Source organism: Mycteria americana, chromosome 2 (assembly GCF_035582795.1).
Source record: "Mycteria americana isolate JAX WOST 10 ecotype Jacksonville Zoo and Gardens chromosome 2, USCA_MyAme_1.0, whole genome shotgun sequence".
Classification (NCBI taxonomy): Eukaryota; Metazoa; Chordata; class Aves; order Ciconiiformes; family Ciconiidae; genus Mycteria; species Mycteria americana.
In genome coordinates this window covers 10399550-10419464 of record NC_134366.1, presented here as the reverse complement: position 1 = coordinate 10419464, position 19915 = coordinate 10399550, and the positions used below count along the sequence as shown (strand labels likewise).

Sequence of the window (19915 nt, the reverse complement as noted above, 5' to 3'; positions counted from 1 at the left end):
CATCCTATTTATGGATTTATTGATAACAGTAATCCAGCAGCATGCCAGAATGCTAGATAAATACAGCTGAATATAATTTGCGAAAATATTAGATGCTTTTAAAACCCCAAGATTTGCATCTTCCGTCTGTCTCATCATGTAATTTGTCATTCAGGGCAACAGAGCTTTCCCATAATGACAAATTTCATGTATCTTCAAAGAAAGAAAATGTCAATATTTGCCTTTTTCAGTACCTCATGTCACAAAGCAAAATGTGGAAAGTATGTATTTTGCTGAACTCCACAATCCCAAATTTGGGTGAAAATGGGCATGCTACTTTTGCAAAAAATATACTAATAGAATTATTATCACCTGTTTGTGAAGTAAAAATAGTTTCTAACAATTAAAGCAATATTTCAGACAAATTATAATTATAATAATCAAGAAAATGTAGTATTGAAAGAAATATCAATCTGCTTAATAGACTAATTCAGCATGCAAATCTAGTGATGCCATATCTAAATAAATACATTACAACAAATATTTCAGATACTATCCTAGAATATTGTGGTTTATTATTTTACATTTACCAATTTGGCTTCAAGTACCTGGTAAATACAGTTGTTTTAAAATCTAAAATGTGAATAATTAGAAAGTCCTGTCAACTACTCTCCAACTTTCCTGTGTTGTCTAAATACCAGAAAAGGGGAGAAATCCAGTTTGTATTTTACAAATTTCACATTTAGCTCTCTGCATCGTATGGGCGTCAATTACCAAATAGGAATTCTGAATTGAGGGAACATTTTGTAATTGTTCTTTGTTTTGACAGTGATCCTGCAGCAGAGAACAAGCCGCAAGGGCAGGTTTTGCATTTAGAATGAAATTGAACATAATGGTATGATTCACTGGAAACGAAAGTTCATATAGAATTGTTGCTTCAGTAAATTTTTGCTTCCTGCTGAGATAATATTTGTTAAGAGATTTCCTTTCCTATTAAATTATATTAATGGATTATTTTCCCCACCCTCTGCAGAATGAGCAGAATACAATTCCTTTAGCTGTCTGTCTGCTATTGTCTCCTGGTCACCTCCCACATGCCATGAAAATGTGATTTAGTGACTACATAATACACATAGGTAGATTCTGGCTCTTTTGTAATTTGCAACTATTGAGAATATTGTGCTATTTATCACCACAGGAAAGATCAAAGCCGCACCAGGAAGAATTTTAGACTGAGCTCATAGAGTCATTCTTTGTTCTTATCAATGGAGAAAACAGCCTGATTCATGTAAGAATATCGCTTTACATCCAAAGCCTTTTTTGACTATGCAGACTGAAAGCTTTGTGCCAGAATGAATTTATTCTAAGCAGTAAGAGCTTCAGAACAGTGCAAGTTACTTGAAGACTCTGCTGTGAGTCTCTAGCATAGCAGTGAGAGCCTCAGAACAGTGCAAGTTACTTGAAGACTCTGCTGTGAGTCTCTAGCATGGTATCCATCTACTTGAGGTATTGTTTTCCCTCATGTCATACTGTCACCACTGGGGTCAGCAGAACTGAAATTTCTGGGAGACATTGGCTGTGGAAGGATACTTTTCCTCTGGAAAATGTTTTGCAAAGTCTCAAGGCAGTACAGAGTTGTTGGCTCTTCAAACGTGCTTCAGTTCTGTTTATTTCAGAAGGTATCTGTAGGTGACGAAAGCGATTTCCTTAGTGTTTTAAAGATACATCCCTGTTGCTCAGAATCTTGTGGGTTTTTTTTTCCAGAGGGTTATGTGCTAAGCAATTTCTAAAAGCTCGGTCCTTATGCACCTTAAGTCAGGCATGATGAAAACTGAAATACACAAAATCTCTGTCCTGGCACTTACTCCCACAATTTCCACAATCTTTGTACCTGACCTTGGGCTGGTCATTTATCTTCTCCATGCTGCTTTTGTACAAAATGAGTTATCTTCCATCATTCTGAGACTAAGGCCATGCAAATATATCCTCCTGCATCTCCAGGTTTGCCTGCTGAAGAAGTTACCACCCACAGCACCTTCCCTTGAGGGGGCTTATTACTGTCTCTTTTCTGGGGCTGCCCCAACAGATTTGCTGACTGAAAGCTGTTTGCTGAGTTTTTCATATAATTGCTTTCTTTTAGTCACTGAGATCAATGTCCTTTCAGTCAGTGCTGACTGGTGATACTCATTAAAAGAGATCTACAGTTAGTTTACACTAACTTAGGCTGTTTTGATTGAGACAAATTAGGAAGTAACCATATGAGTAGCTCTGCAAGGGGATGTCCGCAGCTTGTCCTCCCCCTCCTGCCCCCCCAAAAAAGCAGCTGAAAGTGGTAACCTCAGCTGGCAAAACTAGAGTAGGGAGAAGACGTGTATTCACTGACTTTAATCATTAATATCTTTTAGTTCATTGGAAGGAAGGAGTGGGTACTAAAGGTTATTATTTAGATAAATGATCCAAAAGACAAGCATAAAAAAGACAGATATGCTGGGTGAAAGCAGAAACCCATTTCCCCAATCCATTAGCATTTTTAGTTTTAAACTATAAGGAGATTATCTAATACGTGACACAAGGATGACTGAAAAAATGTAATCAGATGACTTTCTTGTTATTAAAAGGAAGAGGTAGGTTGCAGCTAAAATGAGCTTTTAAATTAGTGCTTTGTGCACATCACAGTTTAAAAAAAAAACAATTATAAATCAGGATAGCATCATTGATCAAAGTCCCACATTATGGCACTTTGCATTTCCTATACGAAATTTATATAATCGAAGTTTCTGTGCCAAGAAATGTAAGTCTCTATGGGAGACTTAACTCTATGCTGAACGCTGACCTTATCCAAGGAACACTTGTATTATATTGTCATTTATAAGGCAGTTTTCGTTTAAAAAAAGTAAATATTTAACAAGGGACATTTCCTTTTCCCTCTGTTCTTTCTCCTTTGTTGTTAATTGCTTAGCTTTAACATACCAATTGTAATTCTATTCCCTGAAGATCAGTCTTTATTTTTATTAGCTATTTCTTTAATTCTGACAAGGCAACTTTAAAAAAAGAATACTTGGAAATAGGAGTGACACTCTGGAATAAATACCTACACATACTTGAATTCAACAAACAAATCCCCTAAAATTAACTGTTACTTTGTTAAAATCACCTTTTACCTGTTTATTTATCTATAAAAAGTGAAAACACTGGCAAGAATAAGTATTGTGCCACTGACACAGGAGCAATTGCACCAGTAGTAGTGTGCAGCATTACTGTTCATCCCACTGCTAACACTGTCTTTTTTTATACATGGTGTGAGGTAATTGTTTTCAGGGACAATTAATTTCCAGCAGCTTTTTGTAGCTCAGTGGGGTGCTCCTAGCTATTAACAAAAGTCTCACTGCATTTTTCCTGAGGCTTTGTTAAATCTGCAAAATATGTATCTGAGCCAAATACAATGAAGAATTTGGAGGTCTTTCCGGGACAACAGCAAACTTTGGATCTGGTAATTTGTACTGTAACAATGATATCAATTTATACGTGTTGGTCATTCTACATCTTAATCTCTGTTCCTATAATGCATTATGTTACTGTTTGTAATATAGTATTAATTTAATACACAGTTCCTGTTCAGGAACTTACTTACCTGACCATAACCAGAGTGCAGCAGTGGACTGTGCACACCACATCTCTAGTTAACGACCATTCTCTCAAAGTACTTTGAAATAGCAACACTGATCTAACCTTGACAGACAAGATAGAGTTCTCCCACAGTTTAGACAGACATCTACAGCAGAGCCAGTCACCCTGCTCTCTGTTTATAGTCAAATGGAGAGAAATAGTCACTTTTAGAGAAAAATCTAATCTAATCCATTTCAGGCTTCTGCCTCAGGACGAGATGGACAGTGCCTTAGACTCCATTAACCCAACGGTTAGACCTCCACTGATTTAAAAGGGAGCCGTGCACGACACTCTTAGATGCAGGCAACTGCATTGTAGATACCGAGTTAGGTGACTCGTATGCGAAGGACAAGGCAGTGAAACAAAACTATATATGCATGAGCTTGAATAATCTCATGTTTACACAGTTGGTGTCTGGCACATATCTGACACTAGAAACCACCCTAATCTACTCCTACACCTGCTAACATCCCTTTCAAGCAATCACCATCTTTCAAGACTGCAGTTTTGTAGCTACTTTAGGACGACCTCAGTCTGCCATGCACTTGTCCAGGTAATGCATTCCCTCATTTTTCTTCATGTTAACACCAGGACTTGTGGCATAATGCACCAAAGCCAAGATTTGATCCAAATAAAACTAATAAGCTTTTCAATTGGGCTGGATTAATTTTCTGATTGTCGTGGTTTAGCCCCAGCCGGCAACTAAGCACCACGCAGCCGCTCACTCACTCCCCCTCGGTGGGATGGGGGAGAGAATCGGAAGAGCAAAAGTAAGAAAACTTGAGGGTTGAGATAAAAACAGTTTAATAGGGAAAGCAAAAGCCGCGCACACAAGCAAAGCAAAGCAAGGAATTAATTCACTACTTCCCATGGGCAGGCAGGTGTTCAGCCATCTCCAGGAAAGCAGGGCTCCATCATGCGCAACGGTTACTTGGGAAGACAAATGCCATCACTCCAAATGTCCCCCCTTCCTTCTTCTTCCCTAGCTTATACTGAGCATGACATCATGTGGTATGGAATAGCCCTTTGGTCAGTTTGGATCAACTGTCCTGGCTGTGTCCCCTCCCAGCTTCTTCTGCACCTGGCAGAGCACAAGAAGCTGAAAATTCCTTGACTAGTACAGCAGCAACTAAAACATCTCTGTATTATCAACACTGTCTTCAGCACAAATCCAAAACATAGCCCCATACCAGCCACTACGAAGAAAATTAACTCTGTCTCAGCTGAAACCAGGACACTGATTCAGCTACAAAAAGAGGTAGTTAGCAATAGGAAAGAGAAGAAAACTGCTCCTTCCAATGGCAGCATAGTCTAAGATCACCCTACATCAGTTATGAAGCCATACCATTAGCAGATTACAAAAATTATTGCGTCAGGGTAGCCTGCTGGTAGGGTAGTTATTGCCCATGCTACTTTAAAGGAGAATTCATTACTCCTAACAACTACAGCTGGTCCTTCTGTTGCCCGATCTGTAAGCCCTTGCACCTGTGCCCAATATGAAATAGGTTTTGAAACACAGGTGAAAACAGGAACAATTACAAAAGCCCTTTTTGTGTAACTACAATGTTTATCATGAAAGGGCTTGTCGTCTTTTCTCTCCTGAATAATTTTGCAAAAAATAGCTTACTGACAAGTGAGCTAACATTAGGAACAAAGTCCTACACAACTGGATATGTATGTGTATGCCTAGGGAGCTGGCTGGTTCTGTACAGCTTGAATTTTCTAGTTCTCAGTAGAATTTTCCTCCTTGCTTACTGGTGGCAGAGGTAAGATATCTGTTTTTAGGACAACTCACATTTGCCTGGATGCACTTTCAGAGTGGCAGTGTTAAGCTTACTGTGGCCCATTCCTGTACATAATCATGGGAAAACACACACTTAAAATGAGGTACATGTTAGTATCATTTAGAATATTATGATTACAGAAATTAACCGAAGAGATGGTTTTATTTGTCATCTTATAATTGCAGTTGTAAATTCTTAACTGCAGATGCCATGTTTTTATTAAGTGCTTAAATATGGGGCCCTGATCCCTGATGGGGGCCTCCTGCAGCACCATAATGAAAAAGAAACAACAATAAGAATAAATAACTGTGCCCTTGCTTATAAGCCATGCCAAGATGTTTGTTTGAATTCCTAGCTGTTTAATTAATCTTGAGTCCTGTATGTGAGTGGTTCCAGTTCTAAGACCTATCATCTATGTGGTGATATTACTGCCTGGTTTTGAGGTCTGCAGATGAAAGAATAAGCTTGAAAGGAAGAGAAGCATACCAGCAATTTTACTTTTTTTTTTTTTTCAGTAGAGAGGATAATTAAATGTATAGTAATACATGGCAATAATAATGATGTTACCTCTCTATGGATGAGGTGCCTGTATGCAGGACTCGTTTCCTTCTTTGGCATTCACAGAAGTAGAACTGCACAGTCTATGTGATCCTAATGCTGCTTTGTAAATTGGTTGCGGCTTCTTTCCATTTCAATTTCAGTACTGAAAGAAACTTGATCTAACGTGTTTGAACACAGGACCAAAGACCAGATGCAACTGAGTTCCAATCCTGATGTAGTAACGTCCTCTTTGTAGCCTTGGGCAAGTCACTTAATCTTTGAATTTTGAAGCTTTGAATTTTGTTATGTAAAATAATTATAAAGATGTTACGATCTTAACTTGAGCCACATTAGTGGTGGGAGACCTGTTCAGATGTTCTTTGTAAAGGGTGGTGAAGAGCAAGGGTGACAGGCAAGAAGTATCATTAGAGATACATCCGAGCAGCAAAATTCAGACACTGAACCTAACCTGGGTGTCCCTAAAGATGAAAAAGCACTGGGATTTAGGGTTCAATATGACCTTGATTATTTTTTTTATTTACAGAAGCAAGCAGTTGACCTGTTTTGTTAGAGATTCCGAATTCCTTATTCTTCCATAACTTTCATATGCCCAAGTGCAATTGCTTTTTCCCATCAGCAGAAAAGGTCATTCTCATTAGGAGACAAATAATGCAAATTGGATACATCCAATTTGCATATTTGAATATGCAAATAACACACTTCTCATTTTTTCCCCCCAAGTACTGACCTCCGAGTCAAATGGAATTTATTCTACTCTAAGGTGAAAGTGAACTTCTATACAATAAAGATGATTGGGTGTCACAGGGCATCTGACATATTTTATCTAATTGTGATTCCAGGTATTTGATGGCAGACAGAAAGCCTGTGGCTGGATTTCTCAAGAATAAAAAATTAGAAGTCAGCCTAGATTCCAGTTTTTGTGTAGAAACAGAGGTGATTAAGCAAAATTATTAGGCCTGTTCAAGGCCAACATCAAAAATTGTTTTAAAGACCAGTGTTTAAGATTGATGTTACCAGCAGCCCCTTGATGCGGACTGGGAATGTAGCCACAGAACAATCCTGGCCTCCAGCAATAAGGAAACAGAGATTCAAGGTCACTTGCAAGCTGAGATGGTTTATATAGCACATTTCAATGCTTGCTTACATTCTGGACTGACCATAGGTTCTTACAATACCAAGGACTGTCCTTTTATTAGGTAATCACTATGAGTGATTATCAAATGAGAAAAATCTTGCCATCATTATCTGTGATGGACAATACACTATTATTCTGCAATAATACACTATTATTCTGCGATAGAATTTTAAAATATAGTCACATTTTTTCTTTAGTAACTAGGTTGAATAAGGGTGTGATCCAGTGTTAGTCTCCAGTTCCTTCAAAAATAATTACACACTAAAAATTGTAATACATCAAAAATTTAATTACATTAAAAGTGCTTACTAATGTTTTGTTATTACTCTGTTTAATCTTGGCATCTGCATGCCATCCATTAATTTATTTCAGTAAAAACTACAGGTCACATTGTGAAGTTCTTATTATATTTCTATGTAGTCAAAACTCCCATTTTTTTTTCCAGTGTGTCGCTTCAGTGAAGACATTGATTGGGGGCACATGGCTTTGTGCATGCAGTGATGCATCTAAGAGAGGAAGATAACTAAGATAATGCTTTAGTTTATGTATATTTCAGATTTGTATATAAGCTTATTTTTTCAGTTTATATTACTTGAAGTTATCAGTTCTTATAATTCATTCAAGCAGCCATTTAAATATTTCCTCCATGTTAAAAGAAAGAGTTTATTTGGGGCACAGGCATCAATGCTGCTCTTAAGTAAATAAAATATAAACCACATAATAAATGGTAAACTGAAGAGACATTCCAACAGTAATTAGACTACATTTTTCTTTCTTTGATATACATACTCTCACAAACTCATATGAAAGAATACTATAAGCTGCTGCTTCTTTATAAAGGCAAAACTACCATACTCAGTAAAGTCAATAGACAGTGATTTTGTCAAAAAAAGGAAATACCGGTACCTTGATTCAGATTAACTCAGCATACAAATCAGTATATTTTGGCTCTTGTAAAGAAATTCTATAGAGGGTGCTATGAAATGCTGTCTTCCACAGCAGATTATTTTAATACTGTTGCAGGGTAACAATGTATTTCAGAGAACTTTAAATATAAATTAAAGTAAGCACACACACACAAAAATATATATAAATACACAGACACACATTATGTATAAGTATACATAAATTCATTTAATGATTTTAGAATGTACACTTTAAAATTTATTGCACGAGTGAATCTTTAAAAAGTTCTTCCAAAAAATGCAATAAACTTGTCCTGCTGACATTGTGCATAAGTATTTCTTATTCCACAATGCAGGGCAGGAAGAACTATCTGAAAATTATCGTCTATAGTTATTTCTTGACTCATGAATCCTTTTTGAGGATGTGTGCGTAGCAAAAGGACAATATAGTTTCTCACATTTTCTGTTACTCTCAGTACTAAAAATGGCATTGGCCAGACGGAAGAACGTATTTGTGATTGCTCTGAGTGTACAGTGTAGCTCACAAGCATTTCTCTCTGTAACAGTGGTGGCTGGAGTAGCTCCCTCTGCTCAGTTATGTCATTCCTTCTGCTGTGGAACACAGAATGAACTGGATCAGAGAATTCATTCTGATTAAATTTTTTATTTTTGCTAGGTTATTTTCCCCAAGTCTGTCTGGCCATGTATTGCTGTGTCAATACTGCTGAAGGGGTAGTGGGAACAATTGAACAAGAACAAAGCTGGACACAATCAGCTCTACAGCCCAACAGGTACTTGCTCGGGTACTTTTACAAAGTGCTAAAATGAAATCCTCACTTGGGCTTTTCAGAAGCTCTATGGAGATTATTAGCCTGCAGTAATATAAAAATCAATTAGATGTAGGGAACTTGGAGTTGTACAGTGTCTGCTGCAGGATTACTTCACAATGCCACAGAGAAAGAATTTGAGGCTTCTTCCTTCAGAGCTATTTGCCAGGAAAGCTGATGTTCCCTCAAACCTGTCATGACTCAAGGTATGACCAGAAAATATGAAGGGTAGAAGGATGTACCAGCAGATCCTGCTGTGTGGTGATGGTGTTGAAGACGGGAGTCAGTGGTGTGGATGTAAGACAGAGGAAGGGAAGAAGCATGGCTGGCATTTCAGCCATTAGAAAATTGTATCTTGCTAAGGTGTTGCTAGTGTTTTACTGTGGTGTGTGGGGTGAAGAGAACATGGAAAGGTTACAAGCTCCCTGCTGTGCGATCTCTACCGCTACAACAGAAAATCCAAACATATGCCATAGCATATAGTGTTATTTAGGACAACAGCAATGTTCAATAATGATTTCCCTCACAGATTTGCTGGCAGCCTGAATACATTCAAGACTAAATGTCACTTTGGTAACAGAGTTGAAGTGTGGAGAAGACCCATCTGAGAGAGGTTAGTTGTTTTCTTACTTTGTTGATGATATCCAGGTGTTAATACACAATGAGACAGCAAATAGGTCTGAAATTATATTCTAATTATGCTAATTCTGGGAGCATATGACTCTGAATGGACCAAAGCATGCAGTGGGCTACGGTTTAAAAAAGGTGATGACATCAGGTCAGCATATGCCTCGAGTAATGGCACTTGGGTACGCACAATGATAACAGGACAGAGTGCGTTATAGGGAGGTGGGCTGTCAGGCTACAGCAAGTGTTCAGCGCAGACGTTGACCACATAAATAGTAAAACTCTGTCATACGCTATGCAGCATTACCAGTACTTCGAAGAAAACTACGTCCTGTGCAATACTTTAGCAGTGACTACAAACTGCAGAGTTATTTCCTATGATTTGTTATTTTTACTATTCAGGATGAAGTGAGCCCTTTGTATCCAGGTTTCCCAGTGTGCCTTACAGTGACTTTTAATGTAGGCTTTTAATGTATGTTTAGCTTTGGCAAATTAACAGAAAATACTGTTTCTGTAAAAGCAAATAAGTTTGGAGGTATCAACACACAAGATACAAAACAATATGAATGTATCCTATGAAACCTTGTTAACTTTGTACTATCCCTACAGTTTAAATAAGTGATTACTCACGGAATGATATGATTTAGAAACAAAAGACCATCTGTCTCAAACAGATGACATCTTTGTAACCTTATGAGTACTGAAAATAGAAAAACTAGATTTTGCAAGTTTATCAATAACCAGTTTGTAGGGAATATGCTTCAAAGAAGAATGAAGGAATGGTGTACCTGCTTTTACATTGAAGAAACTCCTCATCTCTGTGCTTCTCTAAAAATTCTGCAGCCTTTTATTCTGCCACGTATGATACAGAGCCAGCATATTGTGGTGAGCTAAGCTCATCAGCAGCTCTGAACTTGTCACATGATGGGCCACATGGAGCTCTATGCTTTTTTTTCCTCCATAAGGTGGGACCAGAATTTTGGGAAAGCCTGACTGCAACAGCCATATCAATGTGGAACATATGGAAAATAGAGGGAATTGGCTAGAGGTAATAAAGCTGAAGGACACCTATAGCAAGGCCACAGGTATGATTTATCTCCTTGGGCCAGGGAGAAGATGCACTCCTATGTCAGGTAGTAGTTACTACAGGTTGAGCCATGTATGACCACATCTTTGATGAGAAATGGGGTCAGTGACCATTACCATACACTGGAGACTGAAGGATGAATATTGACACTTTCAACCTTATGCAGATAAGGCTGGGAGTTGTCCCACTCCTCTCATATCAGGCATTAGCAGCATGTAGGAGAGCAGGGCACACCTGGTCAGGCAAAGAAGACATCTTATGCAGTTCAACAAGTTCAAGATGCAACTTGAAAGCCAGTAATGTAGGCAGACCTTATCTGCTGCTCCTCTGTTGAAAGACCAGGAGACACATGCCTTTTCTACGTGTAGGACTCAGCCGACAGTGAGAGGGCTTGGGATGATTCATCCTAGCCATGGATGAGATTTACTGAGGGAATGGCAAACAGACAGGCCAGGGAGTAGTGGCATTGTCATGAAGAACTTTTGACCCTGCCTGCACACCTCTATTTGGAGCATAGGAAAACCTGAGACAGAGTAAGATGGTAGCATCGCATATCCATGGTGGCATATGCTAAACCTGAGTCGCCAGGGGGAATTGACAGGGTCTGCTTCTATAGTTGACCTGTCCTGGATTCAGGTGCCTCCATGAATCCTCCAATCTAGGAAGCAGCTTCAGATATCAGGCTGTTAAGAGGCTTTCAGGTATCAATGCTATTTGACTAGACAATCCAGGCAAAAGATGGGGCAGAGAGAGCATTTGCAACATTTTTAACATAGTTGGTGGCATCCCCAGCTTTATGAGATCAGGGAAAGATATGCCAGGGCCCCAGCACCTTCAGTGTCCCCCAGCACCTTCAGTGAGGACCAGGCAGGGTGAGGGTTGTTTTTAGTTGGATGTGGCTAATCTCTGCCACCTACCTAGAGGTCAGTGGGTAGATGTGGCATAGGTAGAGGTTCCCGGTGGGGCTCATCAGGGGCCTGGTGGGACATTCAGGGCCCTGACAGCCTGCCCCAGGGAACAGGCTAAGTACGGTCTCTGCTTGTACTTAGTCTGAATGTACTTTGAGAGATTCCAGGTGTCCCAAGGAACATGGGAAGATAAACTATGTCTTTCGGTGTCTGATAAATGTCTGCCTCATTTGAGCTCACTTCAGGAAGAAGGCTGACCTTTATGAGATATTCTTCTCTTGTGGTTTTTTTTTTTAGTCTTTTAAAGTGTGGCCTGGCATTCAAGGCACAGTTCTTGGCAACAACCTCTCTATGCGAGTCAGAATAGGTGGAAGTGAAGAAAGCAGATGACAGATGAGAAGTGTGTGGACAGTAGTCTCTAGACAAGCCTTGGATTTGGAGGGTTTGTAGGACAGCTGCATGCTTTATTGTATGTTATGTAGACTGACCTTTCCTCTTGCCCAGGCCGAGGGCTATGGCTCAATAAAATTGAAAAAACCCTAAGCAGGCGCAGTGTGATAGTGACTTTCAAAGGGGTGCCTTATGGAATGGCATGAAGCTGTGTCAGGGGAAGTTCAGATTGGACATTAGGAAAAGGTTCTTCACTGAGAGGGTGGTCGGTCACTGGAACAGGCTCCCCAGGGAAGCAGTCACGGCACCAAGCCTGTCAAAGATCAGGGAGCGTCTGGATGATGCTCTTAGTCATATGGTTTAGTTTTAGGTAGTCCTGCGAGGAGCAGGGAGTTGGACTCGATGATCCTTATGGGTCCTTTCCAACTTGAGATATTCTATGATTCTGTGTGACACACCACATGTAAAATATGGTCAAATATCATATATGTGCCTTGTAGCATAGACATATATGGAACATTCAGCATGGGGTATCTCTGCAGTTGCAATCACTGGCAGGGTGGGTATAATTTGAATCTAATGCATGGCTTACAGGACCTAAAATTAGGAAGATGAAAATATTTTAAAGAATTGGATGAATCACAACCTATTCCTTGTTCTGTCCTCCCACCTTCAAGACAGTATGAAATCTCTGGAGTCCTCCATTCAAATACTTAGATATACCCAAATGTTTAAAGTCACTAGAGATGGCTTTTGCTTTTATATGAGGGTCAGAGGACTAAATATAATCCCAGGGAGGATCCTGCTATATTTTTGTTACTTGGAGGTGTAATTACTGTAACGTAATATCTACTTGAGAAAGGAAGTTAAACTCTCAAGAACAAATTAGCTAATTTCACGTGATTTTTGTTAAAAGGCCTGCTAGACCTGAGTCCAGTTTCTGAAAATAAGTATTGTCTTATGTTATAAAATAATCTGTTGTCATGATGTCAGCATTTTCTGATAGACCACTGGTGGAATGGATGACTGCTATATATTTTGTGGATCAAACATTGATCATTGGAGCTCTACTTAGAGTGTAGTCTTTGATGGGATAACTGCATAAAGTTCTCCTGGTCAGGAGATCAGACTTGACAGTTGTAGCGGCCCTTTTTGGCCTTCCAGCCTTTGATGCTAGCAATAAGCTTATACAGCAAAGAGAAACTTTAGCATGGTAACTGGCAGATACTGTAAAAGTGCATTTTATATATGACTGTCGCATGAAGAAATACCTGCTGAAATTTATTTGCAATGTCCTTGAACAACATTGAATTCTCCAGATTAGGTGGTGCCTGTGGAGCAAACCTATTCATTTTGCTAATGAGACAGAGGAGGAAGATAAAGATATAAAAAATGCCTGGCATCATATTTTATTAGTCACCCAATATAATTATTGACAGGGATCGAGGATGTTAAGTTCCAGAAAAGGACTACTTATTATCTTAACACTCCTGAGATGCATTAAACACATTTGAATTTAATTAGAAAGGAGTATCCATGATTTAAGAATAAATCTTGCACCTATTAATTTTAGAAATTAAGATGATTTATTTCCTTTAAAATTTCTAGCATTTTGGATAAAAGTCCTTCATAAAAGGTGCATGGCTTACTTTCAAAGACTAAATTTATACAATGGGATTTTGTCAACGAGGCTGAAAAACGGTTGTAGTTTAACACTGGATAGATTTTTGAAATGCCTTCCATGTGGTATTTAACAGTACAGTCATCTTAGTTGTGATGAGTCAGGTACTGAATTTAAGAGAGAAAAACAAAATTATTTAACTAATACGAAAAATGTTTTTTTATTGTTTAACGATTTGGCAGTGCAACCCATCTTCTCCAAAAATTGTAAAACTTCATTTCTCAAAACTATGTAGCTAACAAAAAATGACTTAAGGATTGTTTAGAATGACCACAGATGGTCCAGCAGATTAATTATTTCATTTATTTTTTTTTAAGGACAATGAGTACAGCCATGTTAAGTAGTCAGGAACTGATAATATGGGTAGATATTTGCATTTTCATAATTTATAATACAGCTAATGCATGGTCACATGTTTTAGAATCAATAGTAAATTGGCAGACTAAGATGTCTAATGAAAGATATTGAATGGCCCACAAATCAAAGGAGAATATTCAAAAAGGACAGAGAAACAATGAAAGGTAAACAACTGGCAAAACTCGCAGAGAAAGCACAGACGTAGTGATGGGTGAGACTCTAGAGCCTGTGCAGCACGTTGTGTAGATGTAATGCTGTAGTGCTATGTATGCAACAAATGAAAGTGGAGCAGGGGCTGGAGTCATTTTAAATGGTATTATGTAAGCACTTCAAGAATGGGAACTAAACATAGACTGAAGAGAAAGCACAGGAGTGAAGAAAGCATCTGTTCTGTAGCAACAGAAAAATTATTTGTGACACCTTGGTTTCAGAGACATATGCTGGTGCTATTATTCAACCAGTGGTGAAACAACATTAACGCTTCTAATGATTATTTGCTAACACAAAAAATATTAGCTTCACTCTCAAATAACTCTTTTGAATCCCATTATGATGTTGCCATGGAACCAACCCATGATATTGGCAAGCTCACACTGGCAAGCTCATACGGGCAAACATAACACTCGCAACCAGTAGAATAAGTATTATATGTACTTAGTAAGTCAGGAAGTTCCCAAAGATGAGAAAAATTATAAGAAAAATTGATTTGGATAAAAAAAACAGGAATGGAAATGATTTTTTTTTTTTAAAGGATGTGTTTATTCTGGTTGACAAATCACTGCTAATACTACTGGCAGATGACACAAAAAAGTTGGCAAATACTGGAAATAACAGAGTGGTAAATTATGAAGATGAGCTAATCATACAGAGCAATCTGAAATGTTTGGGAAGCAGAAAACAAAAGAGGCTTGAATTCAGTCAAATGTCCATGGATGCACCAGGAACAAGGAATCGAGGTCCTGTCTACAGAACTAGGGCTGTATCTGGAGAAGAGTGATTCAGAATAGAAATTGCTGCTGGTTGATATGAGCAAAGTTCAGAGGTAGCTACTATTTTCTACCTCAAGGAAATGATTGCTCTAGCATTTGGATTAAAATGTCCCTAAAACTGGCTTTACTCTATATAAGCAAATAAGTGGACATGGCAACCCAAAACAAAGATAAAGAGACATTAATCTTACTTTAGGTCTGCCACAAGGAAGTCTCTTACCTACAGCCAGACCTCTGGTAGCAGGAAGACCGGAGTAGACACAAGTTTCTTCAACAGCACATCCCATTTGCTTGTGGGAGGTAATCATGTTTTTCACCTCTGAAGCTGTGTGCTGTTTACCTCTGTAATGGCTAAAATGGTCTGTAACAGAGACCATAAACTAAGGAGGTGATTTTACATCTGTTCATAGAATTGCTGAAACCAAGCCTAGAATACTGCTTTCAGTTCTTTTGCCTACATTTTAATAAGTATGTTAAAAGTTTGGAGAGAATTCAAGGAAGAAAGAAAAAAAAATTGAGTTCATAGTTGAGAAAAATCTTTAAAGAGTAAATTTACTTAGAGTAAATCTTTTTAACTGACTGAAAAGGAGATTTTGAGGTGAATTGTGATTAGCAGGAAATATCAAGTATTAAAGTTCTTAGCTGTAGCTGGGAAGGTCAGAACAAGAACCATAGGTAGAAGCTGAAGGCAGTAAAATTCAAATCAGAAATAAGGCATGATTTTTAATACATATGGTAATTAAATATTGAACACACCATAAAGAGAAGTAGTGAGTTTTCACTCTTTTGATCCATCCACTCTAGCTGAACATCTTTCAGAGGCTGACTGAATCAAACACTAATTCCTGGGCTCAAAACAGACATAGACTGGTGAAAGTGAGGCTTTTTTAGTTGTGTGGGGTTTGTTTGTTTTGTTTTGTTTTTTGATTCTTTGACTCTGTAACAATATTGACCCTGGCAGGAGTTTAGGAGTTCTACCGATAAATACCTACTTGAAGAATCAGCCAAATCAGCGATGGATAGACAGCATGAGGCAAATGTCCCTGGGCTTGTTCATATATCTATAGCAGGTGAACTTTGACTTTTATATGCAGCCACATATCCTTGAATATTTCCTTTTATCTCATTCCTAACCATGTTTAAGCTGCAATGTGGTGGGGGTTTTTTTGGTGGTTGTTTTGTTTTGTTGGGTTTTTTTGTTCTGTTTTGAGGAGTGTTTTAAATCCTCACAATGGGACATGAAAGACACAGTAAAGGTGAATGGAAGCAAAATGAGCTTTCAGTCATTTCATGCTGCCTAGATAGGGAACGGAAACTGTTCTGGCTTCATGACACGACTTACGCTTCCTTTACCTAACAACACCAAGCTCCTGCAGAGTTTATGCCTCTGACTATAAACTCTGCAGAGGTCTTCTGACTCTAGGCTCCTATCAGTGAAGCAAACCTAAGGACTAGAGGGGTTTTATTCAACACTGAATCCAGTTCCTTGGTTATTGAAAGCAATCTCACTAAACTTTTTATAAATGGACCCAGCTCTAAGTTAAAAGTAGTGGAGATATTTTACTCAGATGTTAATTTCAAAAGCTTGTTCAAAACTGTATTACTTCGATGATGCATTTTTTAATTCTAGTTTTGGGGGTATAGATTCATCAATATATTGAAGAATACATATATAAAATCCAGCACATACCTATGTGGGTCTATACTGAAGTAGTTTATATGCATTTTTTTTGTGCCAATGTTCTCATTTTTGATTTAAATTTCTATCCCTTGGCTGTTTCAAAAAATATGTATCCTGTGGCATAATATAGCATTTAGCTGGTGAGTTAGTGTTACTGGGTTGACACAATGAAGATACAGGCTGGAAGTATTTGGAACAAAAAAAATCATGCTTTTTTATTTTAAAAAAGCAAACAAATAGAAAATAGAAAGAAGGTATGAATAGAAATGAAATGCCGGTCAGTAATATTTCAAGTTCAATCCAGATCCATGACTGATAATCTGGCTTTCTCAAGTTATAATGCAATTCTTGCTATGCTTTAGCTTCCAAAATATAAGACATTGAAATGATCACCCAATAAATAATCTTAACATACATAATTATGATAGCGTAACATTTCTTTTATACCATGATAAAGTTATTTTAACTTTTTCATCTTTCTTTTTGTCTTCCATAATTGGCTTTTGAGTATGTAAAGTGCTGGGTATCATTTGTGGAGTGTGTTTACCCTAAGTTCTCTTTAAAATCAATGATCATTCTCAGCAACATACTAAATTGGGCTTCAATCTGGCCAATTCTTAGGCAATAGCTCAAATGTAATCACCTAAGTAGTCATATTAACTGAGAGAAGAACTTCCTATTTTCTGTTTAGTCCAAGCTGCATTTGGCTGAATGGTGACTGGAAAAGAAGGTCTCACCTATTCAAATGCTGCTAGATAAATTTAGATTTAAAGGCATGGTGCCAATTTCACATTTACAGTTAAAGAGGGTGATCTAAAATCCATTGACAAATTCTGTGGAAACCTTCCCAGTGTAACAGTTCCAACTTTAACAACTTAAATTTTAGCCAATTCAACTAATTTTATTAGCTTGAATATCCAAACATTTTTTCTGGAGAATCTGAGAGTTAACCCAGTGCACATAAAACACTCCTTGGGGATTCAGGATACCAGATAACACAGGGTTATCCTGAAGCTGAAAAACTGTTCATTTAAAACTAGGCTGAAAAAGAATAATCTGAGCAAAATCTATTAAATCCACTTCACTTTTACGCTGAGCGGTTAGGCACCACTAAATGTAAGTTTCGTAGAAGTCTGTTTTTTCATTACTCCCTTTGTGTGTGTGTATCTGTACATTAGCAACTTGAGAAAATGTTCTATTTACACCTAAATCATGTCTAGATTAAACCTAGACCAAGCTCCTTAGGGTTGCTGAGGAATTCCTAAGAATTGCTGAGGACAGTCCCTCCAGCACTGTCTCTGTTATGTCTGAAGTATGGAGGAAAAACATTTAGGAGTCTTTTAACCACTCTCTGGTGCAAGGTCCCTCAGGCTTAATTTTTGAGGTTTTTCTTTTGGTATGCTTCAAAATACTACTTTTGTACTCCCATCAAAAACCAGTGGGTTCATCAGTCAGCCTTCTTGTCAGTTTGTGGCAGCTGCCTACTCTAGACTGCATTTCCTTCAATATACGTAGATTTTGCTGTGGTGGCTACCATGACCTTCCTTCGTGATGTAGACACCTCAGAACTGAGCAATAACTTCTGCCCAAGAAAGAATCGAAGCTATTTTTTTTCCTGTCTTCTTAGCAAATATAAATGTGTATCATGTTTCTGATGATTCATCTGCTATAAATGGAAGAAAGAACTTGCCAGTCCATAGTATGAGACAAATTATGTATCTCCTCCTCAGGTATATTTCAAATTAAATATATTAAAAAGAAAACATACAGCCCGAGTGGAAGCGGAAGGTTCAATTCTGCTAAATCTCAAACTTAATTTTATTTCTAAAACAGCTACAAAAGTACAGCTCATTTTCCTTACAACCTTCTATTTCAGAGCAGCATTTACTATGTCTGCACATAAAGTTAGAAATGTATGAAATTCTTAGTGCCTAGATACAACTCTCAGGCCTCCTTAATGAAATAAACTTCGTTTCAGATTCAATGAGCTGTTCCTTAGCAGTGGGTGAATCATTTCCCAGGTAGCTCAGGAACTGAATCTTTCCTCAGGCCTAGATTCCTCACCAACTGGCAGTAGGTATTGGTATTTACTGGCAGAGGTTCCCTAAGAGCCTATAGGTTGCCCTGCCCTCAGCTTAGTTCCTTCTCTTGACTCCTAACTGTGTCTTTCACTGCCTCCTCTTCCCCAAACTGCTTCACTCTTCCACCTGCTTGTCGTGGGTCATCCTTGTTGCCTGGACCAACGTGCTGCTTGACTGTGGCCTGAACTCCAGCCGTGCTCCTCCTTTGCCTTGGTATTAGTATGTCTATTTTAACATACCAATTGCTGGGCTAATCTCTGATTGAGCCCATTTTTTTCCCTTTGACTGGACCTTCTGGTCTCCCCAGTTCCTACATCTGGTTTGTTCTGGCTACAACACTTCTGTCTTCATCACAAACCCAGTGAAGGCCTACGTGCTAGGTTCCTCACGCCCTGGTTATAATACCACTGCAATTTCTTGTGTAGGTCTTTTATACGAGATGATGAAAGCTGGGAAGCTATCTGTGCTGTACAAACATTAAGTATGACACTTTGTAAGAGCAGGGTTTGTCTTTGAGTCCGCTGACATAATTTCTGTAGGCAGCTGTGAGAGAATTAGATTTCTCTGGGGACAGGTTGTTGCAGTTGTGTTTGTTGTTATAATAAAAGATATTACTTCTACCTATAAACCTCATCTTCAGTTATGCTGTTCTCTCTTGGACCAGCTCCTGAGAGGGGAACAGCACTAGCCACTCTCACAAGCCAAAGTCTCATGTAATGTTCCTCTTGGCACCTACAGATGCTTTCACCGCTTTCAATGTACCAAGAAGAAAAGGTGAGTAGGAATAGTTGAAGAAAAAAGCCAGATGAGTAATCATATTGTCTATTGGACACGATCTAGTGCTGTGCAGGGAATAGCTGTAAAGTAGGTCAGCTTTTCCCAAGAAGCATCTCAAGGATTCTGTGCTCCCTGCTCCTTCAGGTCTGCTTTTAATGATCCTCTCCTGTTCCTACAGCCTCAATGAATACCTAGGAGGTCTCCCCCCTCAAGCAGTGGACTTCAGGAGGAGAGAGACTGGGGATATTTCTGACCTCTCACACCAATGGCGTGATTCTGCCTGCAAATACCTTGTCTGTATCTTCACAAGGATCAGAAGAACACGGGTGAAACCATGGCTATACTGAAGCGGAAGGCAATTCTGCATTTGGAACTACACGACATACATTACCCAGTCAAAGATTACTTTTGCTAACTCCAAAATTTAATAAATACTTCACCATCTGCTTTTAACCAAGAAAATGGGCCAGAGGCTGGGTA

General features: G+C 38.5%; 1 long non-coding RNA gene across 1 annotated transcript in view; it reads left to right on the top strand.

Moving 5' to 3' along the window:
- LOC142405281 (uncharacterized) overlaps window positions 1-19915 on the top strand; it is a 21372-nt gene extending 1457 nt beyond the window's left edge. Inside the window, exons 2-4 of the long non-coding RNA XR_012774115.1 lie at window positions 8707-8821; window positions 9387-9470; window positions 19614-19915. This is a non-coding gene — a long non-coding RNA (uncharacterized LOC142405281). The remainder of the gene's footprint in view (window positions 1-8706; window positions 8822-9386; window positions 9471-19613) is intronic.